At 40.7% G+C, this 23622-nt stretch overlaps 2 long non-coding RNA genes across 2 annotated transcripts; both read left to right on the top strand.

The window, feature by feature from the left end:
- The first annotated feature begins 13101 nt into the window (after nt 1-13101).
- On the top strand, nt 13102-20328 carry LOC143414579 (uncharacterized). The gene is made up of 3 exons (XR_013095215.1): nt 13102-13138; nt 13591-13684; nt 20193-20328. It is a non-coding gene; the product is annotated as an uncharacterized LOC143414579 (long non-coding RNA).
- A 175-nt stretch (nt 20329-20503) lies between these two features.
- LOC143414580 (uncharacterized) lies at nt 20504-23556 on the top strand. Its single transcript, XR_013095216.1, has 3 exons — nt 20504-20540; nt 20993-21086; nt 23421-23556. It is a non-coding gene; the product is annotated as an uncharacterized LOC143414580 (long non-coding RNA).
- The last annotated feature ends 66 nt before the right edge of the window (nt 23557-23622 follow it).

Raw genomic sequence — 23622 nt, 5'->3', positions numbered from 1 at the left:
TACCCCTACTCCAAGGCCCTGCATGTGTGGGTGGTTGTGGTGGAGCGGGAAGAGGGAGGCAGCTGGAGATGGGGAGGGAAGGAAGGGAGGGGCAAGTGACCCCTCCCTGGGGCCAGCTCCCCCGCTGACCCCAGTAGGCACCCCCATACTCCGCGACCCGCCAGGGAAAGGGGGCCCAGGCCCATCCAGACCGGGCCCAGTGCAGCAGCGCCGCCCGGCCCCACAGAGCCCGGGACAGTCCACCCAACCCCACCACAGAGAAAACTGCACCCACCCCACCATCCACTCATCTTCCAGACTACATAAGACAATAAACACCCAGGCTGAGATCTTCCTCCACCTCTCCTGTATCTCCCCCTCCTGCAGAGGCAGCTCCTGAGGAGAGGAAAGCTCCTGCAAGATGTGACAATCTCCCCCACCAGTTGAAGAGCCCCCCAGGTGGCTCGACGCACCGGCGGCACCCTGCTCCAGGGCTGGGCCCCCATGCACCCACCCGCCCACAACCCCGGCAACACACCAACCAGGACCCAAGCCCCCGAGGCCCGGTCCGGGTCCCAGCCCAGAGACGGAGCGCCCCCAGAACCTCACGCCCATCCCGGACCCACCCAGGGGCAGCCAGGCTACCAGGTCAGTAACCCACGTCCGTCAGCACAGACCCTCCCCTAGCCCCGCTGCACGCAGCTGCGAGGAAACAGTCACCTGAGAGCCAACAGAGCCCCTAACCGGACATGACCGCTACCCCGGGTTGAGCCCCCCAAGGAAGATGCCTCCGGGGAACCCCCCGACGCCCTAAGCCTGTCCCTACCCCCACACCAATCACAACAGTGAAGGCGGGACCAAACTATGACCCCCCACCCCCACTAGGTGATGGAGCTGATCAAAGGAGCCCAGAGCAATTGATCTGATGTGGTGGCAGAGGCTGTATCAAGACTAATGTAATCTAATAGATAATTTCTATATTGGTTAGAATTAAGATTATTTTTATTTTTCCAGTTCATGAGGACTGTTTTCTTGGCTATGCATAGGGCAGTGAAAACCATATGGACTATATTCTTTTCTGAAGTGACATTATCTAAGCTGCCCAACAAACACATTATTTCACGTAAATTAAATATTGCACTGTGCTGATGGTAGTTGTGTACTCTGTATATAGAGGGAAGTCCTTGGATTTGGGGGTGGAACTGTGCTGTCAGTGCATGTGTGAGTTCACGGTGGTTACGGCTTTTGGGAAGAAACTATTCTTGAGTCTGTCAGTTTTTGTGCTGATGCAGCAGTGGCGCTTCCCTGAGGGAAGAAGGTTGAACAGGTCAAAACCAGGGTGGGAGCTGTCGTTGATAATGTTTGCTGTTCTGCTGAGGCAGCAGGATGAATAAATGTTCATCAGGAAGGGCACAAACAAACAAGAACAACGTACAAGTTAAACAAAAAAAGGGGCTACTGAGACGGAGAGCCGTTAGCTGCTGCAGCAGTGTGAGCTGCAATGTGTCATCCTCCCTTATGACAGAGGTTTTCACACTAACTGGTCCTGTTTCTGCTGCACCATAGGTCTTTGCACCATCTGGTTCTGGTCTGCCAGAGGTTTCCAAGCCATCTGGTCCTGCTTTGTCTCTGCTAAAGGTCATTGCGCTGTCTGGTCCAGCTTCATCTCCACCAAAGGTCGTTGCTTCGTTCGTTTGACTTTTTGAGCTTCGTCTCCACCCAATCCAGTGGTTCTGCTCTGCTAGAGGGTCTCCATCAATGTCAGCCTAAAGCCAAGCCACCCCACCCATCAACCAAGCCTCACCAACACCGACACTGGCCATCTACCAAGCCTCAACAACATCAGCGCCGGCCATCAACCAAGCAACACCAACACCAACAACACCATCTTCCAAGCCACGTTGGCACCAGCCACCATCCAAGCCAGCTGAGGGTTTCCACCTCACTCCCTCATCTGTATCCTGAAGGGTCCCACCTATGCTGCTGTTGTTTGCCTCTGGACCTACGGGCCGAGGAGCTTCGTGGTCGGCCTCCGGGTCTGCTTTGTTTTTGTCGCTGGCCTCCCAGTCAGCCTCCAGAACTGTTTTGTCGCAGCCACTTTCCACCTGCACAGCCTCCAGAACTCTTTTTTTCTCTGTTTTGAACTCTTTTTAAATTTTTGTTCTGAGTCCTGGGCTCATGTACTTGGACGAGTTAGAATATTACTTAAACAAGATTCAAAGTTTAGTTATTTTCTGCTTGTGTTATATCCTCCTGAGACCCAGGAAAAAAAAAGTATTTTGATTTTGATTTTTTTAATATAAATCAAGTATTGGCTTGGTAAAAAACACATTGCAAAAACAATTTTGTTTTTAACAGATTTTATTTAAATTTTACAACATGTGCACTCCAGTGCACAAGGGGAGTTCATTGATCACGAATGTGAAACTAACAAAATTCAAGAGCTGATTAAAAAAACTTAAATGCTGCACTGAAATCTCTGTAAGCAGGATTTTAAAACATATTTACATAAAAACATCACAAAACAGTAGATCATGGGTCAACTTAGAAGTCACTGACATTTCACTGGCTGTAGGCCATTCGTCTAGGAACAACTGATTGCACTGGGTTTTTTTTATTTTTATTTCACAAACGTCCATTCATTTATGATATCTAAGAAAGCACTGTGATTTTTTGGATACACAGAGGAACATTTGGCACTTCACACATCTCACATATGTTTTACTGTTGCACCCAAGCATTCTGCACCTGAAAGGCCTTGGGCTGTTAACCATTTCAGGCAAGTGGAGTGCACCATATTTTCTTACACTCTCATCTGGTTGGGGCTTCCTTTTCTTGATTTCTGGAGAGAACTCTTCATCACTGGTATTATTTAGGTCTTGTTCCCATGTTTGTCCCTTGTTTATCAGTTCTTCAGCCAAGAGGAGCTTGAACTCCAGGTACTGTGTATTCTTTTCAGCTTGTTGCATGGCCTCGCTGTCTTGTCGATATTGAAGCCATGAGTTGGTGATGGCCAGATCAATGAAATGAAGTATGGTGCGAACAGTCCACTTCTTGGTCCGGCTAGATATTCTGTAGAAGCTGAGCATGCGATCACATAGGTCAACCCCTCCCATGTTGATATTATATTCTGCAACCACTGCAGGTCTTGGGACTTGGATTTGTCTCTGTTCTTTCTTTGACCATCTGGAACAGGTATCCTGGGGCTCAATTCCATGAGCAGTTGATGCCATGACAACAGGCTTGTTGTCCATCCACTTGGTGACTGCTATTTCATCAGGTCTCCGTACAATCATTTCTGACGAACCTCTTGGTTTTGAGCTCAGGATGTTGTCAGCAGTGAAGTGGCACTCTTTTGGGATTCGATTCTTTTGAATTGTTCCTGTACCTAGAAGGCCCCTTTCTTTAAGAGCATCCAGAAGACTGATGGTGGTAAAATACCGGTCAAAGTAGACTAGTGATCCTCTAGGAAGTGTCTCTGTTAAACGCAGGACTGCATTTCCACTTATTCCCATCTGTTGGACTTGAGTGAAGGTGTTCTTTCCCATGTAGGTTTCAAAATCAAGCACTAAACCACCTGGACTTGCAAGAACAAACACTTTTAATCCTGTTGGATTTGGCTTCCCAGGTACAAACTGACGAACTGGACAACGGCCAGTGAATGGAACGATCTGTTCATCAATACAGACCTTTGTTGGCCTGGGCAGATTGAGGCAACCTTGGAGGACCCTCTTTAGAACTGGTCTGACTTTCCACAGGGGATCCTTTTTCTTTTCGCTTTCTGGCACACTGAGATCGTCAACCACTTTCAGCGAGGACCTGATCTTGTAGAAACGATCACGTGTCATGGAATCAGCTATAATTGCGACTCTTGTTTTGGCAGCCCAGTACATTCTAATTCTCGGATATCCAAGGCATGCCATGTACACAGAGATTCCTAAAAAGGTATTGATCTCCTCTGGTGTTGTGTTTAAACTACACCCTGAATCCCGTACCATACGCTGGTTGGTGAAGAAGGACAAGTCCTGAATTAGTTTTTTATCAATGTACTGCTGGAAATACCGCTGTGGGCTCCAATCATTACGTGTCATTAGTGTGCCATCATCTCGAATTCTGCATTCTTCCAACACAGGCATGAACCTAAGATAAAGAAAAATTACTTAGCAAAACAAAAGTCAGAAAAATTATTTATACTCAAATATCCGATATAGTTCACTTAAAACACTTTTACACTATTTTTACAAGTTAAATTAATTTACTGTAAAACATTTCTGTATGTTACTGGTACTTTTGTACTCAAAATCAAAAATTCCAGATTCTACTACATGTTGGTTTTGGACCAGATAGGACGACGGCAGATTTCAGCTGGCCCTGTGTCTTTCTCCATTACATCTGGCCCTGCATCTTGGTCATCTTCGTCTGGTCCCTCATCTGGGTTCTCACCCTCTCCTGTCTGGCTCACATGACTCTCATCTTCTGAAAGATCTATGTCTGAATCTCCCTCAATGATTCTGTTAAGAATTCTCTCTGCCTCTGTCAAAGAGCTGTCTACTAGAAAAATGTGAAATAAAAATAAGTACAAAGTCCTGACGTGCACTGGAGTACACATTAATAAATTAGTCATTTGCTCTGTGAAATTAAATAAGCTTAGTTCTGAAAACTTCCTCAAATTACTTACTAGATGTTTATTTTTGAAAATTTATCAAAATATAAGTTGCAAAAACACTTTAAATGTAAATATCATGCTTACCTTTCCTTCTTCCATAAAATGTGCTTGTAGGGATGCCAGCCATTTTGAAAAGGAGGGAAAAGGATAGTTGGCAAGGCCACACCCCCACACATGTGACATCATTTTAAAGGTACACTTGTCCTCTCTAAGAAACAACAGGACTTAGCAGAGTGGCATGTAGAGTATGAGAGATACAAGCAAAAACTAAATGTGTACTACAGTGCACAAAAATGAACTGCTGGGTCTCAGGAGGATATTAATAGTTTCTAGTTTCTAGGTTTCTCTTACTGTGGCTCCCCTGTGTTCCACATTTTATGCCAAATCACCCTTCATGTTCATTTATCTTCTGCGTACGTTTTGTGTGTTAGCTGTTTCTTCCCCAGTCCCAGTATCAAGTCTGCATCTTAGCACATGTCTCATGTTTCCTGTTTTATTTTGATAGTTTGTTGTCCTGTGTTCAGTTTTGCTTCCTCCCTGTCCCATTATGTATGATTAGTTCCAGCTGTGTTTCCCTCCTGTTTCCCATTCCCTCCCTATCCTCTGTGTATTTAGTCCTTAGTCTTCCTCTGCTTGTTGTTGTGTCGTCCCATATTGCTGTGCATTTCCCTGTGCTCCTTGTTTCCCCTTTTCCTAGTTTGCTCCCAGCTCCAGTTTCCTAGTTCTCAGTTTCATGTGTCTAGTTCCCAGTTTAGATGTTGCTTTCTTGTTTGTAGTATTCGTTTTTTGTTTGTTTTTTTGTTTTGTAAAGCAATAAAACTGCCTCATTTAGGTCATTCCTTTGTGTTTTGAGTCCAGTGTTCCTGTCAGCCACACAGCACACCTTGAGAAGAGGAATATAGAGATTCTTTATAGCTGTCCTTGCAAAAGCAAAATGTGTTCGGCATCACCATGCGTTCAGATCAGTTCTCATTGCAAAAAAACCCCCCTGAACATTAACATCTCAATAATCCTCCAGAAATTAAAAAAAGTCTAAGCAAACTCAAAAAACTAGGTGAAAGACCCAGGATGATGACACTTTTAAGATTAAACTAGCAAGTCAAGAAGTCAGTACTGTTTCATTGTTTAATCAGTGTTTTTGTTATTACTGGGGACACTAACAAAGCCAAGATAAAAACTCTCATTCCAGATAGTAGCTAAAATGAGTACTTGAATAAGCAAAGATTGGGGATGTTGAATAATGTTATCAGTCAGCAGTGTTGGGAAGGTTACTTTTAAAATGTATTCCACTACAGATTACAGAATGCATGCCCCAAAATGTATTTTGTAACGTATTCCGTTATGTTACTCAATGAGAGTAACGTATTCTGAATACTTTGGATTACTTAATATATTATCATGCTGTTTACAACTACATGAATGTGACTTATTACTATTACTGAAGGTCCGCGGCTCCGAACCGTAGTAAAGGGACCTCTGGCTAATACATCGGGGTCCCTGTCAGCTCGTAGCCGAAAAATAGCTTTACTTTGTTGTCTGGGTCAAGTTTCCTAGCGAGAGACAGAGAGAGGCGTTGAAAGGCTGCTCCAATGGAATTTATTGTTTTGGAAGAAAACATGAACACGTTGTACAGTCGAGTCTTAATAGCTTACTTACAACTGGGCTCATCAGGCACTCTTCTTGGCTGAAGTGGTTATTATTATAATTACATGCTTCCAGCTCCCGTTTCTGCTCGATGACAAGTCGTACTTTTCTACTCTCCTTTTTCTCCCTCCTCGTGCTCACAGAAACATAACGTGTATGGCAGTCCATTCTCCCTGCAGCACGGACTACACTGCCCATGAGGCTACATTCTTTAGGGCTATGCCTGTAGCATTCTGCCTATTAGCTTAGCACAACAACAAAAAGGCGCTCTCTCACCCAGGAAACACACAGTCGCAGAGAGAGCGTGTGTCACCCTGTAACCATTGCAACCGTAACGCTGCCGCCTGGAAAAACAGAACATAGCTGTCAAACAAAAACCAAACAAACCTGACCAATATGAAACAGGAAAATACCACCGTGTAATCCATTTATTTCAACAAAGTAACTGTATTCTAAATACCACCTTTTTGAACTGTAACTGTAACGGAATACAGTTACTCATATTTTGTATTTTAAATACGTAACGGCGTTAAATGTATTCCATTACTCCCCAACACTGTCAGTCAGGCCAACAGCTTTCTTCTAAGTCACATGGTTTCTCCCATAATACAATGAGTGCTTCTACTCCACTTATAACCACCACCACCCCAAGCACGTCATGGCACATGTAAATGAAACTGAATTATTCTTTCACTTTTGCTTTCGATATTACACGTTGTGCATACGTGTGCATAAAGCAATCCAAAGGTCGTTATACCTCTCATGTCATATCCTATTTGCTGAGAGGAATTGGGAGAGGTTTGTGAGGGGCAGACCTTTAGCATCTGATGTCACCGATCTCTCTATATGTAAAGAACAGGTTCTGGTAGGATTCATAAGAAGGCTGCAGCATCTACACAAACCAGGCAGCGCTCAGAAAACACTAAGCAAAGGTGAGTTTTGTTGATGGGGAGGGTGTAATGTTACCACTCCCATTACCTTCCACTCTAATTTGGTATTTTTTTGTCTGAAAAATATATATTTATTTAAAAAAATATCATATTGTCTTCTTAAATAGATGTAGTTTAATGCACCTTACAGTATCAGTTATTTTAGACAGGATTTCTTTTAATTCATTAAATAAAAATATATTTAAAAAATATTGTACTTTCTGATGCTCATAAAAATTTGCTCTTATTTCAGTCTTTGATAGACTGAATGCATTTTTTTTTACACAGACTGCTTATAAAGTGAAAAGCTGATGGTATGGAAGACCATCACAACACAACAGCAGCAGAAGGAGGAGGAGGAGAGCCTAAAATCAAATCATTGAAAGATGACAAAGGTCAGCTGAAGTGACCAACTAAAATGTCCATAATGACTAGTAAATCAAAAGTTGATGCTGTGCAAACAGTTTTTTTTTTTTTTTTTCCAGTAGATGCGTTGGATGAAAGTCAAACTTCAACTACGGTAAAACTTTCCAATTATAATCAGTCATCATACAACTGTGAAATTTCTCATTTTTACATGCAAAAAACACTTGTTGTTTACAGTGTGCACTGTTTTCTAGGCAGGCTCTCTTCTCTTGCCAGCATGTTTGAAAAATACAACAAATTCAAAATGCCAAAATTATATAGAAAATCTCACAATTATATAGAAAATCTCACAATCCAGCATTGCATGTTGTTGATTTGATTTTATCTCCATTGTGCTTTTGTTTTCTAAAAACAAACAAACAAACAAACAATTTTTTTTTAAACATGTGCCATTTGAACTGGTCATAAAATGTAGCTGAGCCTTTGTTTTAAGCCACTGATAAAAGAAATATAAAACATAAAAAGAAAAAAAAAAGAAAAAAAACCCCTCTTTTTTCAGTTAAGTAAGAAAGTAAAAAGTAGTACCTTGAAGGACAATTTTACTAACCATTTTTGTACAAAGGTAACTGAACTTTGTGCTATATTAATATAATAATGCTAAATATTAGTACATCATCTTAAATGTAAATTAGTTTACTACAGTTTATGTAAACCAACACTGGCCATAAGCACCACAGGCACTATGTGCCAGTCCAACGCAGTGCTTTATAATAAATTCACCACAGTACAACAAGCTATCCTCTTTATCCCATACAAATTACTGAGTATTTTTATGCAAGATTTGAAAAAGACAGTATAGTTTATTTTGTTTTGCAGGAATCTCCAATACGTGATTAAAATTAAATTATATGCTAAGCTTTAAATTTTCAGTTCATCAAGCTTCACGGAGAGGTCCTTACCTTTAAATCTAACCTCTCTTGTTCCTCTCCTCTCTGTCTTCCTACATCTTTCTCGATTTCTGAGTGAAGTTAGCTCTCTTATTTTCTCTCCTTGTGAAATACAGCAGCTGGACCTTTAGCTAGCAACACTGTGCACAAACTGAAATAAAACAGTTTGTGTATTTGCTTATGTTTGTTGAGCTGACAGAAATGTTTAATTAATTGCCATTGGTTGATTGCCATTTCACATTTGGAGAAGGTTGTCAGGGTTCCTGGGTCTTTGACTTAGCATTTTCAGTTTTGGACTTTGTCACTGTTCAGTTTTCATGTTTCTTGTTTTTCATCTTCAGTCAGTGTATTAGTAGTCCTCAGTTTTCCCCTGTTCACTGGCTTTTCATTGTCTACTCAGCATGTGTGCTTCAGTTCAGTTTGGCCAGCCATTCAGTCAGTCAGCTAATCTGTTTCTGTTCACCCTTTCCTTATAATAAACGTTGTCTCTATTCCCCACTAACCCACGAGTCCTGCATTTGGGTTCTCTTTTCATTCTCTCCACACAGTGTTGCCCGACATTTATATTTCTTTTTATTCAATCATCTTCCGGAAGAGAGAGCCCTGCACAGCCCCAAAAGCCAGTTGCAGAAACTCTAACATTTTTAGCTCAACATGTGTCTTACATAGTGTTATTTCGGTACTTCAGACGTCACACGTGACACACACAGTTTCATTACAAACAAACTCCTTCTACTCAGTTCCTCTTTTCTGTGTCTGATTTATTAATATGCCTGTGCACTAAAACTTCCTGTTCAGCTTGCAATAACTTCCCCTTTCTGAGGTCTGTTGCCAGGGCAACCTGTCTGAACTTAGTTTCACTCTGTCTGTTGCTCATACTCTACAAAAAACATGCAGTTTCCTGTCAGCCTGTGACCTAGTCTCAAAGCTGGCCCTTTTTTATACATAAAACAATATAATCAGCAAATAAGCCTTAAAATATATATTTAAATCTCAACACTGCCTAGCCTGACCTGTCTCCCCAATGTAAGCCTGTATATTGTATGTATTGTCTGTATGGTCAACTGGGTCATATTTTCAGCTGCAGGCAACTGCAACTGACAAATAAAGCTTATCCTTATCCTTATCCTACTCAAAGGTAGAGACAACTGAAACTCAGACACTGAGATTAAAAAGGGAAAAAAGGCAAAAAATAACTAACCCTGCCCTGGCCATGTCACTTAGGGATGTTAACTGTTTAACTATATTAATATTTTTTTTAAGATATATTTTTTTAAAAATTGAATAATACAAAATGTAATTATTGCAGTGGATTAATCCGTTAGAGTTAATTAGAGAAACTAACTAAAAAGAGTTAACTAAAAATATAACTTTATTGCAGCTATAGACTTCAACAGGTTAAAGAGGTCATATAAATACTTTTTTTTCAGAGTGAACTAAGACATGAACAAGCTGACCAACCAGTGAAAAGTGAACCAAGCACATCAGGGGGAGGAGAATCTGAAATTGAGCCAGTGACCAGTAAGAGGGGTAACATTTTTACACCTACAAGCGATTTCAGTTTTAATTCATCTTTAATTTTAGCAAACTGTGATAAAACACTGTTACTGACTTTAATTTTACCCTACAGGACGTGACTTGAAGAGGATTGTAGCTAAAACAGTGGTAAAGATTAAATCTTCACATCCTTATTAGTTGTTGTCATAAATTTATTCAGTGTGTGAATAAAAAAAGCAAACACGCAGCAAAACTTAACAAATGAAAGCATGTGAAAAACAAACTACTACTACAATTCTAGCTTAGGTTATAAAGTGGGATAATATAAAGTATACGAGAATAAAGCACTTGGTGGCTTAAATTCATATAGCATGTTTTTTCTTCTAATGAATACAAATGCACTGGACAAACATTTCTGTTCTTTCTGCTGAAATAGGTTCCTTACTTGCTCAGCATCACAACCTAGTGGCAGACGTTTTGTAGAACAAATGATTCCACATAAAAATTGCTGTATTCTTACGTTTTGGTTATTGGGGAAATAACAAACCAAATCCTTATTTTACAAATATATCCTTCATGCATAATGAACACGTATGAAGCTATCAGTTTTAGGGTCTTATAAAATAACCCTAAAATTGTCAATAGTATAAAATACTTTGTGTTTAATATAAATACTCATATAATTTAATTTCAACCCTTATACTAACACAATGATAGGTATTCCATACTATCACCACAGTCTACACTTAAAGCTGCATCCACACAGGAAACAATTTGTAGCAATGTGGGACCATAGAAAGTCAATGACAGTCAGCAACTACAAGCATCAATGGGCAAAATAATCGCTGCTGATGCAAAGTGGGTGTGTCCTGAGTTAAATTTTTCTTAACCTAATGTACAAGGCAAGACTACCAGTAAGAGCAAGTATAATGCTGATATATGACAGGCTTTTATATACACATTAAAGCATTATAAGTAGTGATGTGTCGGTCGCGAACGAAATGGCTCTTAGAGCCGGATCTTTGACGTGAACGACGTGAGCCGGCTCCTTATCGCGAGCCGTGGGTTTTTTTTCTTTCTCTCTCTCACCCTCTCTCTCGCACATTTTTTTTCCCCGCTTCACTCCGCATGCGAGCCTTGTGCTTTAAGCTGGGATGAGGGGGGAGGGGCGGAAGTTACACTTAGTAGCACAGGAACAGAGCGGGAGGGAGAGACAGAGAAAGAGAGCCAGGGACAACAACGTCACATTAGAAAGGTGTAGTAATCATCCACAACTATTTTCAGTTGCAGATGATAAAGGATTCAGAAAGTTTATTCATGCAGGCCCATATGACAGAGAATATGCATGTTCTTTTTGTTTTCATATTTTAATTTATATTTAATTGTGTTGTGGTTTGCAGTGTTTTGTGTTGTTTCACATTAAATTTGTAAAAGGAAAAAGCTGAAAATTTAAATAGTTAAAAGTTGAAATGTGAATAGTTGGCTTTTGAATTATAGGATTTATTTATTACATTTTATGTGGAGTGCATAAATAAAAGTATATTTACGGTGGCCCCTACAGACAAAGCACATTCAAACTTCAAAACACGTACGAACCCTGAAGCACATACAAACTCCGAACCTCGTACAAACTCCAAAACACGTAAAAACTCTGAAGCACATAAAAACTCCAGAAGTGCTCCAGGATGCTAGGTGCAGTGTTGAGCTTTTGTTACCTAGTGGCTATCACAAGCCAGCAAGTACCAACGACCGGATTTAGTGTGTGATAATAACATGTAAATAAACTTTTTTTTTTAATTATTTGAATATATATGAGTACTTGTGTATAAATACACAAACAATACACATATGCTTATGTAATTGTGTAACACTTAATTTGTGTAATTTAAGTGATCTAGGTAGCTCTGTTTTGGAAATTCAGTTCATGCTAGAAATGTGTTTTGGAGTTTTTGCGTGTTTTGTCTCTAGGGGCCACAGCATATATTTATATATAAACATATATAAATAAAACCACTTTTTTTTTACATTAATAATTCCTTTTGTGCATAATTTTATATTATTGTTAATAATAAATTAATTAAAGCAACAAAACAACCTGAAGAGCCGGTTCGGAGCCGAAAAAGCCGGAAATCCCATAACTAATTATAAGATGGTATAATTTTGACTAGTGACCAGCCCTGTGCGGTGTACACCCCTTTATTTTCTGCTGATCATTCATACTACCTTTAGTAATCACGACAACAAATATGTTATGAATGATCAAAGTTTTCTTTTATTTGTCCAAGGTAATTTTTCTTCTGTACTTCTGGAATCTGTTGTACGCTGCTTGGATGAAAATGGTGGGCATCATCATGATTGTCATGTTCAGTTCAACTGTATAGAATATTGTGGATAGCCTGGTGGATAAAACAAGACAATTACCAGTATAAACATCCTCTAATCTTTAACATGAACATTTAAGTATTAATATTTATAATTTGACATGCCAAATGCTATATACAGTAAAGTTATGTACTTTGTCAGATTTCTCCAGTGAAGAAACCTGTTGATGCTAAAGCATCAAAAGAGCATCATGACATCACAACAGCAGAAGGACAGCCTGGAGTCACTTTTTTAGAACCATCACCAAACAGTGAGAAAGGTACATTTTTAATGAAAAGTTTCACAGAAACAAATTTTTGCTGTACAATGTTTTCAGTCATAATTTAACCTTTTATAAAAGATTTTGAACAGCTATTCAATGTAATGTGTGATAAACGTAGGCTCCGACTCATCAACTGGACAGACTGTTGAAAGCAAAGAGGTCACCAGTGACAGCAGCAGGAACATGGTCAAAGATGAAGCTGATACTGAAACTAACACAAGTCTAACAACTCAGACTATTCCAACAGAAACCAAAGAAGGTGAGATGTCTTTGTGAATACAAACATAATTCTCATTCTTTTTTACTTTTAATGGATAGGATAACTATCTGTGAAGACTAGACTTTTTTAAATAAAACAAGAAACTGAAGAACTTGAACACTTCTTTTCTGTCTCATCCTGATAATCTGCTTTTAATTACATTTCCCTGCAGGACATAAGCCGCAGGAGAGTACAGCTAAAAGAGAGGTAAAGATGAAATCTTTGCAATTTCACTTTTGTCATACAGCACTTTTGGTCATCATTATGGACAACAACAGTCAAAGGTCTGGGGAACAGATACATTTAAGTTGAACCTATAACGTCACATCATTTTCTTCACGGTGACCACCACAATGCCAAAACAGACTTAGCCTTTTTAATGTAGCATGTAAGACGGTTCCTAATAAACACAGTTTATTGGGAACCATTTGAAGTTCTAAGGTAATGCATCTATGCTTGAAAACAGGTTTAACATTGTTGCAGTTGAAGAACAGCACATATTGTTTTCCCTCATTCTTTTTTATGCATTTTTTTACTGAATTATTGTACCACTGTTGGTCGCTGATCTTGAGTGTTTAAGATTTATCTTATACTTTATTATTTGAAACCTTAATCACAAATGAAATAATAAGGTCAGATAAATCACTTGTTCTTTCTAGAGTGGCTCAAGGAATAAAGATCCTGATCATTCAGAGAAAAGGGATGGAGAACCTGACATCAAGCCTCTACCAGCAACTGGAACCAGTGAGAAAGGTCATTTTTTTTAATGAAAATTGTTGTTGTAGAGTATCAGGTTTTAAAATTAAAATCTTCTCTAAAATCTCAATACTAAAATACTAACTATTCAATCTAATATGGGATGAAGGGAGGCTCCCTAAACTAGAGAGACTAGAAAGTAAAGCGCTCACCAGGTACAGCAGCAGTTGCATGACAATTACAGTCTGAAGTCGAACTTGTGGTGGTAGTGATGCTATGTCTAACACTGAAGCCCAGAGGCCTTTGTTGAGCAAAGGGGCATATCCAAATGCAGCCTGTGTCGAGGCCAGTATGGTTCTTCAGAATATCACGTGACCAAAGAAAAGCAGATGACCAGCAGATGTCAGGATGTCAGTGTTGGGTCTAAACATATGACCCTGCTGCATATGACAGTCAGTACTTCCAAATGAGCTGTTGAACAGTGTTTTGGGTGATTTACGTTTTGGCGATGCAATTGGTGGGAAAGACTCAACACCTTCACAAAACTTTATCGAACCCTCACTTGTGATAATATTGCAACAAAAAAGAAGAACAATTGTGATGATCCCAGTCTCCTCAAATCAGGGTTTTCTAGAGAACCAAACAATTCCACAGGATCTCACTCCAGACACAAACAGCTCACTGCCAGCGTTGATCAAGTTACTTGAAAAAAGTAATAAGGCATCAATTACTGATTACTTCTGTAAGAAAGTAATTCCATTACTATGACTTATTTTCAAAAGTAATTATTTACTTTATTTCTGAGTTACTTTTTAAAAACATGATACACAATCAGCAACGTAATAAATAGACCTTTCAGCCCAATTCTATTTTTTCTGCATAATCCATCATATAAAATTAAATCAAATGGAAAAGTCTCTTTTTAAAATTTTTTTGTTTTATGCACATTTCATTAAGCAAAAATAACATTATATGCAACTCTCTTTGACTTGAAAAAAATGTGTTTAACATTTAAACTTATTTTCTGCATATTCCAGCATATAAAACAAAATATGTTTTTTGTGATTACATTCACTATTTCAAATAGATGCAAGTAAAATACAGCAAAAAAATATATTTAAATAATCAACGATTCAGCAGCACTAAGTCCTGTCGCTCTTAAATCTATTGTCACCTGTTTAGCAGGAGTGGGGCGGGTGGAGGTTTGCCCGTTGCCGCAGCAGTCATGTCAGTGGGGGCATCCGGGGGTTTCTCTGTGAATTTCCCATCCCCGTGGCAGCACGATAGGCAGTGTTGGGAAGGTTACCTTTAAAATGTATTCCACTACAGACTACAGAATACATGCCCCAAAACGTATTTTGTAACGTATTCCGTTACAGTACTCAATGAGAGCAACATATTCTGAACACTTTGGATAACTTAATGCATTATCATGCTTTTTACAACTACTTAAATGTACTATTGCTGTGTGATTTATTACTATTACTGAAGGTTACTCGCCATAGCAATACCAACTAGATTTTTAAATCTTAATATAAAATGAGTAACAGTAGGGTGATAGGGTTGTAAGGCTGCACTTTTTGCAGCGATCTCGTATAGAAAACTATTCTGCGTGTATATAAAACAGTTCAACGGCTTCGAACGGTAGTAAAGGGACCTCTGGGAAAAACCTTGGGGCCTGTGTCGGGCCGAAAACCAGCTTTACGTTTTTGTCTGGGTCAACGTCGCTGGCGAGAGACAGAGACAGGCATTGAAAGGCTGCTCCAACGTAACTTATTGTTTCGGAGGAAAACACAAACACAGTGTACAGTCAAGTCTTAATAGCTTAATTACAACTGGACTTGTCAGGCATTCTTTTTGGCTGCAGTGGTTATTATTATATTCACATGCTTCCATCTCCCGTTTCTGGTGGGTGACAGCTCGTACATTTTGACTCTCCTTTTTCTTCCTCCCTCGCGTTCACAGACACATAAAGGGTATGGCAGTCCATTCTCCCTGCAGCACAGACTACACTGCCCATGAGGCTACATTCTTCAGGGCTTTGCCTGTAACACTCTGCCTATTGCCTTCATATCGAATAATTTTTTTAATAAAAATTTTAAAAAATATTTCATATTTCTTTACGTCAATTGTTTTAATACACACACACACACACACACACACACACACACATATATATATATATATATATATATATATATATATACACACTACCAGTGAAAAGTTTTAGAACACCCCAATTTTTCCATTTTCTTCAAAGTTTCACAGAAACTAATTTTTACTGTACAATGTTTTCTTTTTTTTTTTTTTTTTTTTTTTAAATGACATCAGAAACAGCAGTATGCAACATTACGTGATGGCAGAGCTTCAGTTCATCCTTTGTCATTTTTTTTTTTTTTTTTTAATAAATAGGACAGGGGGAATGAATGAGAGAAAGAGGGGAGAGAAAGAAAGAAAACCAAAGGGGAGAAGAGACGGTGAGAAGGGGGGGGAAGAGAGAGAAAAAAAAAAGAAAAAAAAAAAAAAAACAACTCCTGGGTCACCTGTATGGAGAAAAAAAAAAAAAAACAAACAAAAAAAAACAAACAGAGGAGACAGCAAACAACAAAGAGCAACATAATAATAGAGAAAACAAAGCACCATCACAATAAACTAGCTAGTCATAGATATCAATAGTTACTAAATAATAAACGATATTGTGCAGCACGCAAGATAGACAGCGCACAGTGTGCTTTGAGGCAGCAGCCAAGAAAGCTTTAGTCCGCGTCTGTGAATACCCATGTGTGCATACCTGTGTGGATCAGCATGCTTGCATTCCAAAGGTTTCTCCATGTAATGATCTGCTAGGGAGTGTGGGGGGGCCACAGCCCCGTCCTCCAGGGTGTGAAGCGGGTATGGAGGAGATCAAAACTCCAGACATCCAGAGGCCCCCAGAACACAAGAGACCATGGAAGACCAACAGAGGGGCAGCCGCGCCACTGTTCCAGAAAGAGCTGAGGAGAGTCCCAGATGAGGGCTCGCCCAGAGGCCGCGGAGCAGAAGTCAGGGGGAGTTGCAGTGACGCGCCCGTGAGCTCCGCCGGCCCCCAGCTGCACCTGAGTGACCGAGCCCCAGGCCGAGAGGCCGGGGGCACCCCACCTCCAAAGGGGCCCGAGCGAGCCCCAGGCCCCAGGCCCCGACAAGCGGCCGCCAAGGAGTGAGCCGGTGTGTACCCGGACGCCCACCCCCAGACACAAAGAACCACCAACACACCGACACCTGAGGGAGTCCGCCACCGGCAGGGGAAGTGGTGATGGGTGGAGATAGGCCTCCAAACCTTGGAGGGCCTGAGGTGTCCCCAGAGAGGTGGCGTCTGATACCCAACCTGACATATAGACACAGACATACAGGCACACACAGACACAAACATCCATTCCCACCCTCATGCTCTCATATGCACTCACTCCACACTCAACCAACGTGGAGACAGACATAAAGAGACGCTGTACACACAATCACACTCCCCAAGCGTACTCTACAAACCGGGTCTAGGTACCCTTGCCCCTGGAGGGGGGAACTGCACCCAGACCCAGGTGGTGTTACCCTTTTCCCTGCGGTGGGGAGAGGCAGACCACCCCGACTCCGCAGCAGCAGGGAGGCCCCACACCCCAGACCGCAGTCGGACGGCCAACTCCTCCTACTAGCCCTCCCGCTCCAGCAGGCCGCAGAGAATGGGGGTGGGAGAAGACTCCAAACCTCCCTCCACCCGCTCATTGTAGTGTTGATGCATATGTGTTCTAAGGTGCAATTAAAACCCAGGAGGGCATGGAGCTACCTGCCAAGGAGCAGCAGGTAAGCGCATAGTCCCTCCTGCTAGCCCTCAATGACTAAGTGTATTTAAAATTGAGAGGTGGGCAACGACGTCAGGGGTGAGGTATACACCCTGATGGTAATTTGGACTCCGTGATTGTGCCCACCCCCAAGATCCTATATGTATGTGTAATGAGAGTGTGAATAATGTGAATGTCTAAGTTGTGGGATAAAATTGAGGCAGAGGCAGCCAGAAGGGGACAGAGGGGGGGGGGGGGGGGGTAGCCTCCTCTGCACCCTGGTGACATACCCCTACTCCAAGGCCCTGCATGTGTGGGTGGTTGTGGAGGAGCGGGAAGAGGGAGGCAGCTGGAGATGGGGAGGGAAGGAAGGGAGGGGCAGGTAACCCCTCCCTGGGGCCAGCTCCCCCGCTGACCCCAGTAGGCACTCCCACCCTTCGCGACCCGCCAGGGAAAGGGGGCCCAGGCCCATCAGACCGGGGCCCAGTGCAGTAGCGCCCCCCGGCTCCACAGAGCCCTGGACAGTCCACCCAACCCCACCACAGAGGAAACTGCACCCACCCCACCATCCACTCATCTTCCAGACTACATAAGACGGTAAACGCCCAGGCTGAGATCTTCCTCCACCTCTCCTGTATCTCCCCCTCCTGCAGAGAGTTCCTGAAGAGAAGAAAGCTCCTGCAAGATGTGACCATCCCCCCCACCAGTTGAAGAGCCCCCCAGGCGGCTCGACGCACCGGCGGCACCCTGCTCCAGGGCCGGGCCCCCATGCACCCACCCGCCCACAACCCCGGCAACACACCAACCAGGACCCAAGCCCCCGAGGCCCAGCCCGGGCCCCAGCCCAGAGACGGAGCGCCCCCAGAACCTCACGCCCATCCCGGACCCACCCAGGGGCAGCCAGGTTGCCAGGTCAGTAACCCACGTCCGTCAGCACAGACCCTCCCCTAGCCCCGCTGCACGCAGCCGCGAGGAAACAGTCACCTGAGAGCCAACAGAGCCCCCAACCGGACGTGACCGCTACCCCGGGTTGAGCCCCCCAAGGAAGATGCCTCCGGGGAACCCCCCGACGCCCTAAGCCTGTCCCTACCCCCTCACCAATCACAACAGTGAAGGCGGGACCAAACTATGACCCCCCACCCCCACTAGGTGATGGAGCTGATAAAAGGGGCCCAGAGCAATTGATCTAATGTGGTGGCAGAGGCTGTGTCAAGACTAATGTAATCTAATAGATAATTTCTATATTGGTTAGAATTAAGATTATTTTTATTTTTCCAGTTCATGAGGACTGTTTTCTTGGCTATGCATAGGGCAGTGAAGATCATATGGGCTATATTCTTTTCTGAAGTGACATTATCTAAGCTGCCCAGTAGACACACTAAGGGGGAAGTTGGAATGTTACATTTCAGACACTTTGATAAGTCTTCACATATCTCGCGCCAAAACTTTTGCACTGGTGGACAGAACCAAAGAGCGTGGATGTAATTGTCTGGTGTATTGCCTTGACAGTGTGAGCAGTTGTTGGAAGATGTAAAGCCCATCTTGAACATCCGATGACCTGTATAGTGCACTCTATGTAGTATTTTGTATTGTATTAATTGCAGACTGGGATTTTTAATTAATTTAAAGGTTTTTAAGCAAATCTGAGACCAGAAGTTTTGGTCTAGGTTGACTGATAAATCTGCTTCCCACTTTGCAGTAGGAAGGGATATTGATTCATCTAATTTAGAAAGTGTTCTGTATATTTTAGATAATAATTTGGGGGATTTAAGAGTAAGAAAATGTGCCGCACTTAGTGGTGTTTGTAATTCAACTTGACTGAGGTTAAATTTCTTTTTTACTATGGATTTAATTTGTTGATATTCTAAAAACCTTGTCTTGTTGATCCCATATTGTTCAACTAGTCTGTCAAATGGAATAAATTCTGTTCCCTCTAATATATGTTCTAAGTATTTAATTCCTTTACAACTCCATTCTGGGAAATTAATCATATTATTGTTTTGTAATATGTCAGGGTTATTCCAGATAGGTGTACGTTTGCATGGGATTAATGAAGACTCCGTTATTTTTAGAAACTCCCACCATGCTGTTAGAGAAAAGCTGATGTTGATACTTTTAAAGCATTCATGTCTTTTGATGTTTGAGCTAATAAATGGTAGGTCTGAAATCTCTAGATCCTTGCATAGTGCCTGTTCAACATCTAGCCAGGGCTCAACTAAGAAGGTATGTTTTAACCATTCTGAGATGAACTGAAGCCTGTTGGCTAAGAAGTATTGGTGAAAATTAGGCAGATCTAATCCTCCTCTATCCTTGGTTCTTTGTAGCGTTTTTAAGCTAATACGCGGGGGTTTATCTTTCCAAAGGAATTTGGAAATATATGAATCCAGAGATCTGAACCAATCTTGTGATGGTTTGTTAGGGATCATCAAAAATAAGTAATTTATTTTTGGCAAGATCATCATTTTTATAGTGGCGACCCTTCCCATGAGTGATATGGGTAAAGATTTCCATCTAGTCAGACACACACACACACATATATATATATATATATATATATACATATATATATATATATATATATATACATATATATATATATACACACTACCAGTGAAAAGTTTTAGAACACCCCAATTTTTCCATTTTCTTCAAAGTTTCACAGAAACTAATTTTTACTGTACAATGTTTTCAGTCATAGTCTAACCTTTTATGAAAGATTTTGAACAGCTATTCAATGTAATGTGTGATAAACGTAGGCTCCGACTCATCAACTGGACAGACTGTTGAAAGCAAAGAGGTCACCAGTGACAGCAGCAGGAACATGGTCAAAGATGAAGCTGATACTGAAACTAACACAAGTCTAACAACTCAGACTATTCCAACAGAAACCAAAGAAGGTGAGATGTCTGTGTGAATACAAACATAATTCTCATTCTTTTTTACTTTTACTGGATAGGATAAATATCTGTGAAGACTAGACTTTTTTAAATAAAACAAGAAACTGAAGAACTTGAACACTTCTTTTCTGTCTCATCCTGATAATCTGCTTTTAATTACATTTCCCTGCAGGACATAAGCCGCAGGAGAGTACAGCTAAAAGAGAGGTAAAGATGAAATCTTTGCAATTTCACTTTTGTCATACAGCACTTTTGGTCATCATTATGGACAACAACAGTCAAAGGTCTGGGGAACAGATACATTTAAGTTGAACCTATAACGTCACATCATTTTCTTCACGGTGACCACCACAATGCCAAAACAGACTTAGCCTTTTTAATGTAGCATGTAAGACGGTTCCTAATAAACACAGTTTATTGGGAACCATTTGAAGTTCTAAGGTAATGCATCTATGCTTGAAAACAGGTTTAACATTGTTGCAGTTGAAGAACAGCACATATTGTTTTCCCTCATTCTTTTTTATGCATTTTTTTACTGAATTATTGTACCACTGTTGGTCGCTGATCTTGAGTGTTTAAGATTTATCTTATACTTTATTATTTGAAACCTTAATCACAAATGAAATAATAAGGTCAGATAAATCACTTGTTCTTTCTAGAGTGGCTCAAGGAATAAAGATCCTGATCATTCAGAGAAAAGGGATGGAGAACCTGACATCAAGCCTCTACCAGCAACTGGAACCAGTGAGAAAGGTCATTTTTTTTAATGAAAATTGTTGTTGTAGAGTATCAGGTTTTAAAATTAAAATCTTCTCTAAAATCTCAATACTAAAATACTAACTATTCAATCTAATATGGGATGAAGGGAGGCTCCCTAAACTAGAGAGACTAGAAAGTAAAGCGCTCACCAGGTACAGCAGCAGTTGCATGACAATTACAGTCTGAAGTCGAACTTGTGGTGGTAGTGATGCTATGTCTAACACTGAAGCCCAGAGGCCTTTGTTGAGCAAAGGGGCATATCCAAATGCAGCCTGTGTCGAGGCCAGTATGGTTCTTCAGAATATCACGTGACCAAAGAAAAGCAGATGACCAGCAGATGTCAGGATGTCAGTGTTGGGTCTAAACATATGACCCTGCTGCATATGACAGTCAGTACTTCCAAATGAGCTGTTGAACAGTGTTTTGGGTGATTTACGTTTTGGCGATGCAATTGGTGGGAAAGACTCAACACCTTCACAAAACTTTATCGAACCCTCACTTGTGATAATATTGCAACAAAAAAGAAGAACAATTGTGATGATCCCAGTCTCCTCAAATCAGGGTTTTCTAGAGAACCAAACAATTCCACAGGATCTCACTCCAGACACAAACAGCTCACTGCCAGCGTTGATCAAGTTACTTGAAAAAAGTAATAAGGCATCAATTACTGATTACTTCTGTAAGAAAGTAATTCCATTACTATGACTTATTTTCAAAAGTAATTATTTACTTTATTTCTGAGTTACTTTTTAAAAACATGATACACAATCAGCAACGTAATAAATAGACCTTTCAGCCCAATTCTATTTTTTCTGCATAATCCATCATATAAAATTAAATCAAATGGAAAAGTCTCTTTTTAAAAATTGTTTTGTTTTATGCACATTTCATTGAGAAAAAATAACATTATATGCAACTCTCTTTGACTTGAAAAAAATGTGTTTAACATTTAAACTTATTTTCTGCATATTCCAGCATATAAAACAAAATATGTTTTTTGTGATTACATTCACTATTTCAAATAGATGCAAGTAAAATACAGCAAAAAAATATATTTAAATAATCAACGATTCAGCAGCACTAAGTCCTGTCGCTCTTAAATCTATTGTCACCTGTTTAGCAGGAGTGGGGCGGGTGGAGGTTTGCCCGTTGCCGCAGCAGTCATGTCAGTGGGGGCATCTGGGGGTTTCTCTGTGAATTTCCCATCCCCGTGGCAGCACGATAGGCAGTGTTGGGAAGGTTACCTTTAAAATGTATTCCACTACAGACTACAGAATACATGCCCCAAAACGTATTTTGTAACGTATTCCGTTACAGTACTCAATGAGAGCAACATATTCTGAACACTTTGGATAACTTAATGCATTATCATGCTTTTTACAACTACTTAAATGTACTATTGCTGTGTGATTTATTACTATTACTGAAGGTTACTCGCCATAGCAATACCAACTAGATTTTTAAATCTTAATATAAAATGAGTAACAGTAGGGTGATAGGGTTGTAAGGCTGCACTTTTTGCAGCGATCTCGTATAGAAAACTATTCTGCGTGTATATAAAACAGTTCAACGGCTTCGAACGGTAGTAAAGGGACCTCTGGGAAAAACCTTGGGGCCTGTGTCGGGCCGAAAACCAGCTTTACTTTTTTGTCTGGGTCAACGTCGCTGGCGAGAGACAGAGACAGGCATTGAAAGGCTGCTCCAACGTAACTTATTGTTTCGGAGGAAAACACAAACACAGTGTACAGTCAAGTCTTAATAGCTTAATTACAACTGGACTTGTCAGGCATTCTTTTTGGCTGCAGTGGTTATTATTGTATTCACATGCTTCCATCTCCCGTTTCTGGTGGGTGACAGCTCGTACATTTTGACTCTCCTTTTTCTTCCTCCCTCGCGTTCACAGACACATAAAGGGTATGGCAGTCCATTCTCCCTGCAGCACAGACTACACTGCCCATGAGGCTACATTCCTCAAGGCTTTGCCTGTAACAGTCTGCCTATTGCCTTCATATCGAATAATTTTTTTAATAAAAATTTAAAAAAATATTTCATATTTCTTTACGTCAATTGTTTTAATACACACACACACACACACACACACACATATATATATATATATATATATATACATATATATATATATATATATATATATATATATATATATATATACACACTACCAGTGAAAAGTTTTAGAACACCCCAATTTTTCCATTTTCTTCAAAGTTTCACAGAAACTAATTTTTACTGTACAATGTTTTCAGTCATAGTCTAACCTTTTATGAAAGATTTTGAACAGCTATTCAATGTAATGTGTGATAAACGTAGGCTCCGACTCATCAACTGGACAGACTGTTGAAAGCAAAGAGGTCACCAGTGACAGCAGCAGGAACATGGTCAAAGATGAAGCTGATACTGAAACTAACACAAGTCTAACAACTCAGACTATTCCAACAGAAACCAAAGAAGGTGAGATGTCTGTGTGAATACAAACATAATTCTCATTCTTTTTTACTTTTACTGGATAGGA

The sequence above is a fragment of the Maylandia zebra genome, linkage group LG22 (assembly GCF_041146795.1).
Source record: "Maylandia zebra isolate NMK-2024a linkage group LG22, Mzebra_GT3a, whole genome shotgun sequence".
Lineage (NCBI taxonomy): Eukaryota > Metazoa > Chordata > Actinopteri > Cichliformes > Cichlidae > Maylandia > Maylandia zebra.
Note: the sequence above shows the minus strand (reverse complement) of the source record. Positions and strands in the feature narration are given on the sequence as shown.